The sequence below is a fragment of the Gallus gallus genome, chromosome 3 (assembly GCF_016699485.2).
Source record: "Gallus gallus isolate bGalGal1 chromosome 3, bGalGal1.mat.broiler.GRCg7b, whole genome shotgun sequence".
NCBI lineage: Eukaryota > Metazoa > Chordata > Aves > Galliformes > Phasianidae > Gallus > Gallus gallus.
Window position 1 is genome coordinate 56,013,561 of NC_052534.1, and position 12,029 is coordinate 56,025,589.

The following is a 12,029-nucleotide window of genomic DNA, read 5'->3' on the forward strand; positions in this document are numbered from 1 at the left end:
CTGGTCATGGCAAGACAAAATTATGAAGTAGTTCATCTAGACCTTTCCAGGCAGCATCACAGCCCCAGAGGCTGGTTGGCCTCCTGAGGTGCTGCTTGCTTTAATGAGCTCCAGGCAAAATCAATCAATAAATAAAAATCATGGGAATGGGTTATTTTCAGAAGAGGTGTTCAAAAAGAGCATTTTTTTTTAAACTAATTCAAGTAATTGATTTGCTAGGAAAAGAAATTAGAGGATAACTGGGATGATCTGTTTTCCAGATCCTTTCTTCTCAGCCTTTTCTTGGAAAGTAAACTTTCATTCCAAATGTGAACTAAATATAATAATTATAGAGTGATTAAATAGTGCTGGGGAGTTAAAATAGCCTGACACTATTTAGTCATTAAAAAAAAAAAAAAGTTACAAATTATTTTTTTCGGAGGCAATTCTTCTTCAGTTTTTTGACAGTAATTAAAGTAGAAAATAGGAAATCTTGTCATATTGAATCCACCTTATTGTTCTTTTTCAAATGTATCTACAGCTTCCAAGAAGGGGCATTGATACATTTGGAAAAATAGTAATTATTTTTAATAGAATAAAAATGTTTTTAATGGAATAGAGAAATAGGTGGAGTTAGTTTTAATTCTCATCCACTTCACAACCCTGTAAACAGTTGCCTAAACACAAATGATGAAGTGGCACAAGGCAGGAATTTTGTTTTCCTTAAGGCAAAGGAACCACCAAGAATGCAGGGAAAGGAAACACAAGTCCACGTGTCTCCTGTGCCAATGAGAACTGGCCACTTAAGTAAGGCTAATGGGTTAAAACTGCGGTTGTATAGCAGGAATCACCATCACTGTGAGACCAAAATCACAAGCGAGTCTGGCTGTTAGGTGTCAAGTTCAACTCTCACAGATTGCCCAGCGTGGTCTGAGCCAACTTTTCAGATGTTCGTCCATGCACAAAATGATGCATGTGTCACTCAGGGTCTGTGCTTGCTCAGACAACACCTCCATTAAGGCTTCAGAAGAGAGATTTTCCTGCCTAGAGGTCATGTGGAGTCTGCAGTGAGACTGGTGTGTAGTGTGGGGCATGGCTAAGCTCAGGACCATTCACAAAAGGCACTGTGTTAAGAAGGTAACTGCTTAAGATTCAATAATTGCATGAACCTAAGTCTGATAATTATTCTTACTGTTGCTATTAACTTTTACAATAGGAATTACTTCCCCAGATGTTCTATAAAATGCATGGATGTGTAAGTCAGATTTGCTTGGTGAAATTCTAGAGTCTTAGCAATATGGGAAGTCAGATTAGATGACTGTAACACTTCCTTCATGACAGAAAAATTCATGACACTATTAGATGTTTTTCTAAATTGGAGACAAAGTGATAAGTTAAATTAATAGATTTCTGTATATCTCTGGGTGGTCCATTCATAACATGAGAACGCTGCTTCTGTGCTCTGATCTGCGTGTACATGCATTATATATGTGTGCACGACCCAAGTGCTGATAGATAAATGTAACTTTATTCTCATGCCGATTTCTTAAAAGCTCCATAGAAGATCTAGGCGACCCACTTTGCATACTCATTTTGTGCATGAAGATAACTCTGAATCACAGTAGCCAAAAGTAGTATAGACAAAAAAGTCACTTGTCACAGTAGACAAAACAGCCACTAGCATTTCAGTGAGGCTGTTTGCATGAGCAGATCTTTGCAAAGTTGGTCTCTAAATGTTGCTTGAAGTTGCAAAGAAGTTTAAGTGCTGAACATGTCTTCTGTGCATGTTTCTTTTTAGCCTGTTCCTGGCTCTATACCATCATGCTTTCTTCACAGGAAACATCTATGCTAAACATCACTGTCAATTCCAAGACAAGAGACACATTCAAAAGCACATGGAAGCTGTTTTTGTTACCATAAGTTGCCCGCAGAGGGTCCATTCATTCTGTTTGCTTGTTCCACTGTGTAATAGCTCAACTCAAGTATCAACAAGATAAGCTTTTAAAAGCAGAATATTCCCAGCTGTTGTGGTCAGGCAGCAGCAGCAGGTTCCTATCTGAGGACAGCAGAACAATCCAGTGCACCCGCAGCGATGGCAGTGTCGAGGGGAAGCATGTGTTCTCTGTACACAGTAGCGAAGGGTCCAATAGACAGCAATTAGCACCAGCAGAATGAAGATGAACGGTCATATACATAACCTTAATAAAAATGTCACAGAAGAGAAATCTCACACCATATGGATCCATGCTGAACTCTTTTTTTCTTCTTCATTTTTTTTTTTTTTTTTTTTTTTTTAAGGAGCAAGACAGCTCCATTTCTTTATAGCCTTTTGCGTTAATTTCCCTCCTGAGTTTTTTGCAGCATTCTCCCTCTCTAAGCAATATTGTACTCCTGTTTTGTTTGATAACTATGGAAAATTACATTTTCATTTCTGTATTTGCACACACTCAGTCTCAGAATTCCATCAAAAGTGTCTCCCACTCAGCCTTGGCAATGCAAGTAGATTACCTGAAGAAAATTGCATCCTATTTCCATTAACTCTATGAAAGAGCTTCATCAGAATTTGCAACATTTTATTCCTGTCAAATTCATATAGTATGAAAGTGGGTATTGCTGTTTCTCAGGTCTGCTACTCGAATAGTGGAAATGGCAAAGAACAAATATTTCATTATGATATATGTCACTGTTACTAACAATAGTTTTAAAATTATTATGGCAGCAAGAGTTTGAGGTAAAAAGCTGCTTTAATTTAATCTTTGTGATATCATTTCTGTTTTTTCATCTCCTGATAAAATTTAAAATAAAAAAAAAAAAAGAAAATTATATGGGGACACAAGGAACAGGGAGAATTCATTCACAAAAGCATCATAGTACAGTTCTGTACATATTCATTAAAAGTCATTTCTTCATTTTTTACTAATCAAAAGAGAACATTATTGTCCTTTTGTAAGCTCCATTTGAGGTCTAAGAAAAACCTGTTTTGGTCCTTTCTGCCTCTTCTTTACTCACAGTAATAAGACTCCTGCCCTTAGAACACAGCTTTAAATTTTGTTGATTACTTTAACAGAAGATAGAGCTGGAGAAGACCTCACAAGGTATTCTATAATGACCCCCTTGCCAGTACACAGGATTCATAGCTGCAGATGTCTATGTGAGGCCTTCAGAGAAAGGAGATTCAGTCAGCTTCATCCCCCTTCCACAGACAAAGAAGCTGATTGCTCTCCTATTCCTAAAACTAGAAACTTTTTCACATACTAAGGGATATCAATCTCTCATTTTAGAAGTGAAGCTCATTTCTTTTTGTCACGTGCATATGGAGAACAGATTATTCCCTTCTTCTTTGTGATAGCCCACTGCATACTTGCATCCTATTGTCAGTTCTCCCTCTGTCTTCTCTAGATTAGACAAAGTAATTTACTCACATCTCTGCATCCTCTGCATCCAAAGTGATATTTTTTAGACTTCTGATTATTCTACTTGCTCACCTTTGGACTCTTCACTTTACTGTAGCCAGCCTGAACTGTAACAATCAGAGCTGGATATAGTACAGTGGTGAGGTTGCATTAATTCTGAATAGGATGGAAGAATTATTTTACATGACTTGCATAGCACATTTTTGCAGATACATCGCTTTTTTTTTTTTAATAGAAATGAACCAACTTGCTGATCTTAGCTCCATTGGTTCTCAAAGGCTTTATATGTCAGTAAAATGATGGACCATTATGTTAAAACACACAGAGGGGTGCAGAAACCTCAATCATTTTGCACAGGATTCAGCCCTTCCAACATTTAAGATATCGGATCTATTTTTACCCTTGGGAGTCTTCACAGTCATGTCAACAATCATGCTCACATGTACAAAATTTGGTCACAAATTCATTGGCTATGTTAGAGAAAACACAATGACAAAATTCAAGTTGGATTTTGGAATGCTCATGTCTCTTGTGCTGCCCCTTTCCTGCTGATATGGTGTAGTATTTCTAAAGACAGCAATGAACACAGAGGCCTTGATCCAATCCTTGGACCATTTCTTCCAGAAAAGTAAACTTGACAAATCTTTATTTTGAGAATGAAAACAGTATTATCTGAAGGAACAAAGCAATGCACAGAAATACCCATAGGAACACAAGTGTGGACAAATTGTAATATGACGTCTCATTTTCCCCCTAGTCCCCCTCGTTTAGCTTTAGTGATGACAGCAATCCACTTACAGTATGCACTAAAACATGACTATCTTCTTTTAAGCATGCTCAATTGTAATCATACTGCCATATACCTCTCTAAACAAAAGGGAAATGGATGCATGCTTACAAAAATTGCCTTTGACAATTTTAAATGGAGTGAATAATGAATCAGTTCTGGCTCAAAAGCCATAGAAGTCCCTCTCCCTTCCCCAGCCCCTAACTACATACTCCCTCTGTGATCTGAACATTAACTCTTAGGGACTATTGACTAAACATGATTCAGGGATGGCTGGTTTGCATCAATATTTCTAAAATCCCTCTTATTATCTTGCATACGTCAAAGTTTGATAAGAAGGAAGAAGGATGAAGCTATTTATAATTCAGAATGACTGTTACCAAAAGATATTTAAAACCAAATCACAGTAAGTCAGAGTTTACTTTTAAATCAGCTTGAACAAAAGACACCGTTTGAAAATAATTAGGAAATCTGACAAAATTAAGTTTGACCTTACAATCTTATAAATGCCAACACAGCTTTTCTTCTGATTTCAGTGTGCGTGTGTGTCTGTGTGTGTATTTTTGGCACTGCAGTAACTTCAGAGCGAAGAGACATACTGTAATTTAACTCTCAGGAAAGAATTATGCTTTGCTGCTCAGGAGCTCCCCTCGGAGGAATGTGCTATTTCATTGCTCCATTATGTTGGACATCCATCTGTATGGACAAGTCAGATCAGTGTTTGATTATTCTCATTACTTCTGGTAAGCAGATATCCTCTCCCTTCCCAGCTTTTTTGTTATTCTCACTACTCAGCTCACAGAGAAGAGTCTTTTTGGTTTTCTTCTTAGTTACTGTTAGTCTTCCTCAAAAAAAAAACAAAACAAACCAACCAACCAAACAACAACAACAACAAAAAACACCCCACAGACCAAAGCGAAACAAAAAGCTGTGATCCACACAACTAAAACCATTTAAACAATCATCCTCAGTCTTACCTGGTGAGAGAGATTTGCACTTCCTTTTTCTAGGGGATAGTCCTTTCTGTGGCCTGAGCAGACCCGATCATTCCAGTTTGTGTCACAGCTGAGCCATCTCTGAGCATCAGGGTGCAACCAGAGCCCTCCTGAGGTTCCTTCCTTCCAGAGTGGTCCTATGGTTTCCCCATAGGCTGGTAGAGCTGAGGGACTGACTGAGAGGTCTCTTTTGGGCATCATGATCTGTGGATCCTGAAGTCATCTTCCCCAGCAGACTGATTGGCAATACCCTGAGCAGACACAGGTTGCTTCACTGTTCTCTCTGTTGGGATGTTCCCCTCCTCAGTTTCAGTCATTTGTCTCACATAGGCTTCAGTACTCACCACTGTCTTAACTACTGACAGAGGCTGGAAACATATTGTTCAGCTTTGTCTCACTAGGGTCAAGATCAGTAAATGTGGTACCCAGACTAATTCAGATCATAGTTTTCTCATGTTGAATTGTTTCCTTGTCCAGCCACCAGGCAGCAAGATTAAATAACTTGTTGTCATTTTGATGTCTATCAACTACCAGTTGACAGACATTTTTATTTCTGCGGATCGGTGCTGATGTTTGTGTGACACTGGATCTGTTCAAAGTTTGAGGAGTGGGTCCTTGCCTTGACATCTTGCTTCCTGGTTGGAACAGCATAACTTGGGCATAATCAGTCCCATTCTAGTCAAGTCCCCTCTGTGCCAGTTTTCACAGTAAAGAAACAAGCCAGATGGGCACCAAAACTAACTCCCAAGAAGAGGAGCTGAAGCCACAATTCCTGGTCTTCAGTGGCACATCCCAACATATAGGTTCTGTCAAAGTTGAAAGTTATAGGTGAAGTATCTAGGATTCCTCTTCTTGCCCTCATAGAGTAAGTGGGTGTTGCTGCTGAGCTTCTCACTTATTCAGTTTTGCCTTCTCATCATGATAGGTTCTTGCGTGTTCCCAGCCAGACTCAATCAATCCCATTTTTTTTCCACAGGATGTTAGAAATATTCATATACACAGTAGAGCATCAGATCCCCTCTCAGCCAGAATTAAACAACGTGACAACTTTTCTCAGTAACTTTTACTAAAGTAGCAGAGATTTAAACTCACTTTTTTTTTTTCCTACTCTAGACGAACATTCCACCCAAACTTCCCAGGTTCTTACATATACTCCTCTTTTCATACTGAAGGATAGCAGGCATTTGCCAGCTGAGCTGTCTGCCATCTTTCCCCAGCCATCTTTTATCAGATTACAGCAGTTTTCTGAACCTGGTTTGTGCATTGCTGGCCCATGAAAGTTAGACATCCTAGCTCCAGTATCCTGAGAACGTAACTTGTCAATATAGCATGTGATTCATGCAATTCATGTAATCCATAGAACAAATGCCAGCTTTGATTTGTAATTGCTTTAAAACACTCATTTATAAATGTTAATTTGATCCTCCTGGCAATTGTTTTTCCGATTGCTTTAGATAAAAAATGGTCTTTCTTGTAGATTTTAGAAAAATCCAAGATGCAGGCTCTTCTGAAGTTTACTAATGAATTTAAAGATTAACCTGCCAATTTTAAAGGAATTATATTTCTGTCTCAAACTACATTTCTCCATGTAGCAAGGGTCACTTACAAATGTTTTTGTTGAAAAGCACTATCTTTGTTAGCTCTATTTATCTTCAAAAGGCAGCTCCAGGATAGGAGATTTCATTTAAAAATAAATAAAAAATCATCATTTATGGCACTTAAAATTATTTTGAGAACCTGAATCAAAGTATGATGGCTTGCCTTTCGTAGCCTTGAGACAGTGTAAAACTATAGCCATGCTGTGTTAAACACTTCATACAGCTTGGGCTTTGCTTTGATTTGATTTGCTTGTTATTTATTTACACGCTATAGGCCAGACTCTCTCCTGTGCCAGAGCTCCACTCTGTTTGGGGATGGGTCATAAGGAAGTAATTACCACTCCCTGTCCTCCACATGATTTCTCCTGGTTGCCAGGCAGCTCTGTGTTAGACCTCTTGTGCAAGGTTCTTAAGAGTGCATTAAATTCAACGTGACTTCAGGATACGCCTAGACTTTGGCACATTCTTCTCTTCCAGGCATTTACAATCCTTAAGGGTAGTCTGATTTTGGAAAGATAGGATATTTAACTTTCTTGAGTCTGCATTAGTGCATGCAATAGTAGAACTTCATTTATGATGAAGATACCTATCCAAATACAGCTTCAGAATTATATGAATCTCTGTTCAATGCCTGGCGTAGTAGAATAGAGGCTTTCAGGAACTTCTGGAATATAAATACCACTTGTAAAGAGATGGAACTGGAAGGTCCTTTCCAAGACAGAAGGTTAAGTGGCAGCATGGAGACCATGGCTGGAAAACCTTCTGTCCTCCCTTTATGCTCAGTAGCCTTGAGGGCAACATTGCCCAGGCTTTTCCCCCTAACACAGCTGCAGTGTGTTTGAAAATCCTGGAGATTGGCCACTCCATCTGGACTCATCCCACACACTTCAGTGAGGTGCTTGGTGAGGCTGGTCAGCATGGACCCCCTACTGCAGCCAGGGAAGGAACATATCTCCCGCTGGTGATTCTGACCATTTAAGTTTGTCATTTGAATATAAGGAGGCTGTGAACATCTTGGATCCTAACACATGGGCTGCTGTGAAGTGTCTGTTGTTAAGTGAGTGGGATTTTTAAAAATTTATATCCAAATCTGAATAAAGTGAAGACTGTTAAGGAAAGATAAGGTTGTATTTCCACTCAGGATTCATTTGCAAATTGTCTAACTGAGATGTTTTTGTTTTGATTGCTTGTTATTCCAAAAATACTGAGTTCTTTTTGCCACTTTTTGTCCTATTTAGCGATAGAACCTAACGGAGATTTAGGCCCGGAGATGAAAATTGGGAGTTCCTAGTCATCACTCATCTTCATGGCACAATGTGAAATGTCTGAGTCCTAATTTTTTCCATTCTTTTTTTCTTCCTGTCACATCACAGTTCCTTTAACTGGAATTGCTCAACCCAAATGTAAACTGTAGGTAAACCTGTTGGTATCACCTTAAAGACTCAGCCAGATGCTATACCTAGAGCCTAGCTTTCAGCTGTCTGAACCAAAATTCATCTTTTCTGTTCATGTAAACCCAGTAGATTTTCAATAACCATGGGTCAGCTGGTCTGTGTGGGACCATTTTGGTGCATTCATGGGTTGTGAGGATGTTGAGAATACCTAGTAAGAATAGGTTTCTTTCAAAAATTTAGCTAAAAATTAAAGTTTAATTTTAAAATATTTAACTCAATACCTCAATTTATCACACTTCATCTAATTTTTCAAAACAATAGATTTTGGTTAGATTTGAATCAAAACAGAAAATAGTAGACACTTGATTAGCAGAAAGTACCTTGTCCTTGCCAAGTCTGAAGTGCCCTCTGCAAAGCATGGGCGTATTTGGAGAAGAAGCTGCTAACATTAATATATATATATATATATATCATATATATATATATATATATATATATCAGTGAAACAATATATTTCCCCCACACAGCCTGGCTCAGAAATGGCTGAAATATTTTGCTCTATTAAACAAATAATAATCAGCTTGATGCATGGAATATAACAGTACATCCAGTTGAAGTCTAACAAAGCTATGAGGAGCCAGAGCCAGAGATCTAATGAACTTTTAGGAGAGGTTTCATGTCTAATAACAGTAATGTTGCCCTTTGGCCCAGCAAGCAGAGCATCACAGGATCAGTGTGTGCCAGCTGACAGCCATGGAGGGATTGATCCAGGCACTCTGCAGAGTGGAGCGCTGGTTGCTTTTCCCCTTCCTCGGGCTTCTTCCTTTGGACTTTAGGAGATGCTATTAATGGCAGAAATTCAGAGAGAGGGAACTACATGCTCCTGGTCTCACTGGGAAGGACACTGGGGTACATGACGATCTGAGTATCCTTACTGCTTTAGGAAAGAAGCCCAAAGGTTCCTGAACAACAGGTTTAGTAGGAAAGTGTATTTTATCCTGTGATGTAACTGAGTGTCAAGTCAGAGGCAGTGTCCCTGAGCTGTCTCACATCTTTGCACTGCATCTGTAATGCAGAACTTGGGTTCAGGTTTTTCCACCTTATTGTCACCACCTCTTATGGATGCCTATTTCTACAGACAATGGAGAGAAGTGGGAATCTCCAGCAGGTGATTCAGCCCAACTCAGACAAGCAAACAAGCCAATTCATAAGCTCAGCACAGGCAGTCTTCCCACGGATACCTGAGACAGCTACATTTTTTTTATTATTTATTTTTTATTTTTATTTTTTGTGGTAACACTTGTTTTACAAAGTTCAGTGAAGAAAACCAAATGCAAAAGTGATTCTCAGGTGTAATGTCCCTGAAGGAGGAAGGAGCTCTGCTATAAAAGGTGTGCCAGTCCCCGCCAGCACTACACCACTGATGGTACCAGTCCTGTCTGGCTGAGAGGTGCTGCAGGAATAATTAATATTTCTGAAGAATGGTTCCAAAGGTGGGGGAGAAACACATTTGTTGCCTGGGGTGGCTCTTAGATTGTAAATCATATGGCAGTCCCACATAAATACCTTTGAGAGCTTTTAATGAACCGTGTCCCATAGGTGAAAGCCAACAGCAATATTAGAAATGGTGTTTGTTTTATGGCCTAGAAACTGCATTTTAAATGCTAGTATAGCTTTATATGACAGTTGTATTAAATATAAAATAGACCCATTACAAAGAAAGCCCTTTACATCTGCTTTTATCTGTGTCTAAATGGCATGCCCAGCTCTGCAATTTCTCAAATGAGACATTTTTAGAACTTTATTTATGTTACAGCCATAACAAACTAGCAACTAGAAAACTATAATGGGCACAAACGGCTAATAAAAATGAGATTGTTGAAAAATACTTCTTAATAGCAATTTACAAAGGATCCTGATAAAACAGAACTGAGGCTCTGTTTCCCTGGACGTTTGCCACTACTGTAATCACAGTCATTTGGCAACAGGTACTCCCCCTCTTCCATCTTCTCTGACCATTTCCCTCTGAATATGCTGAAAGCCAAGTACCCTGAGGTTACTCCCTGCCCTGCCATTAGTCACTTGGTACCTACTGATGCATAGACACAGAGGAGCAATTCCCCTTTTCTCTCCTCTTACCATGCCTGGGATGACCTGACAGAGGAAGCATCCTGAAGTCACAAGCTCAGAGGAGAATAGGGCAGCAAGGCAGTATCTGTCCCACACATGCAGAGGGTGCCCTTTTTGCTTCTGAAACCTGCATCACCTCTCTGATGAACTGATCTGTTTACACAGACTGGCTAGGATGAGTAGGTCAAGCTCTCTGTTTATAGACTGAAAATTATTTTGCCTTGAGCTGCCCAAGCAAAAGACTGGAGGCTGAACTGATTTCCTTCGAAGGACAACTTCTGTGAGTTTTGAGAATGTCCATGTGGCTGTTCACATGATGCCAGGGAGAAACTTTATGCCACCCAAGGAAGAAATGCCTTCTTCCAGATCCTCGCTCATCTGCCACAGACATACTGGTTAGCCAAGGGAGAAAAGGGCAAAGCAACATGTTCAAGTCAAGGTCAGAGAACTTGGTATGATCTAATTGCAGGTAGTGATGAATATCATTGAATATAAACAAATGGCTTAATCAGTACAGCATTATACTTACCTAATAAGGAAAAATTCCTGTTAGTTTTTACATCCAATGGAAAACAACCAAGTTTTAGGAAAGAAAATGAAACAGTTTTTCTTGAAGAATTATGAAGGGCTAAAAGCACCAAACAGTTTACTGGGGAAAGAAAAAAAAAAAAAAAAAGATAATGATATGTCTTAACATCACTTAAGACCTGCCCTGAAAGTTGGTTGTTCATGTCACTACTTAGAATCATATAATGAGATAGTCCAAACTCCATGCAAAGTAAGATTTGCATCAGTGTGGGAAGCTACTCAACCACCTCCCAGGGAGGCTGCCAGAAGCAGTAGAAACAGTACCCACGTGCCAGGAAAATCTCAGCCCAGACCTCTCCTGAACTCACAGCTCTCTGCACACATCCACTAACTCATCTGTTATGCTTACTGCTAGTTTGCTAGTTCAGTTTGAGATGAAGACTATGCATTGTGTCCTTAGAAATTCTGCCTTTACCCAAAAGAGATTCAACAGTATAGCCTGAAATATCTGAAACTAGCACTAAGTGCAGAATATTTCACGCAATGGTAGGAGAAGACCTTTGACAGTACAGATACACATACAGTTACATATACTGACTGGGGTATAAGTGCAGAATGATAACTGTTTTATACACTGTGAGTCTGTAGCATTACCTCAATTGATGGTAGCCTTGTGGCTGTCACTGCAAAAATTTAGCCTTCAGATAGACCTCTGTTGACTTTTTTACTGAAAATTAAATATTTGGCTAAAGATTAAACAAAAGGAAAAGGAAGCATAAAAATGTATTAAACTCCAAACAAAATCATGGCAACAACAGGAACTGCAGAAACAACATCGGTTTAGAGCTGAGCTAATCAAAGCACGTGGATTAGCCTGACCTGTGAACAGCTGAGCTTCCACTCTAGAGGCAGGTAAACATTTCTCTTTTGCTTTTTTCTTTCTTTCTTTTTTTTTTTTTTTTTCATTCTGAGAGAACCAAGGAAAATACAAGTATTTTCCTTGAAAAAGTTTAGATAACATGAGCAGTAGTATAGCATCACAGTTTGTTAAATGATACAGCAACATAGGACCCTAGCTTGTTTAGAACTGGTCCTCAGGGAGTTAGTGAAACAGAAAGAGTAAGCAAAATTTGTGTTGCTTTATTCTCAGGAATAGTCAATAAGAATGCTTGTGTGGGCAAGACAAGTATGATCTGACCCAAATA

At 39.1% G+C, this 12,029-nt stretch overlaps 1 long non-coding RNA gene across 1 annotated transcript in view; it reads left to right on the forward strand.

Moving 5' to 3' along the window:
- The first annotated feature begins 1,032 nt into the window (after nt 1-1,032).
- LOC112532169 overlaps nt 1,033-12,029 on the forward strand; it is a 35,507-nt gene continuing 24,510 nt past the window's right edge. The window contains exon 1 of the long non-coding RNA XR_005858217.2: nt 1,033-1,116. This is a non-coding gene — a long non-coding RNA (uncharacterized LOC112532169). The remainder of the gene's footprint in view (nt 1,117-12,029) is intronic.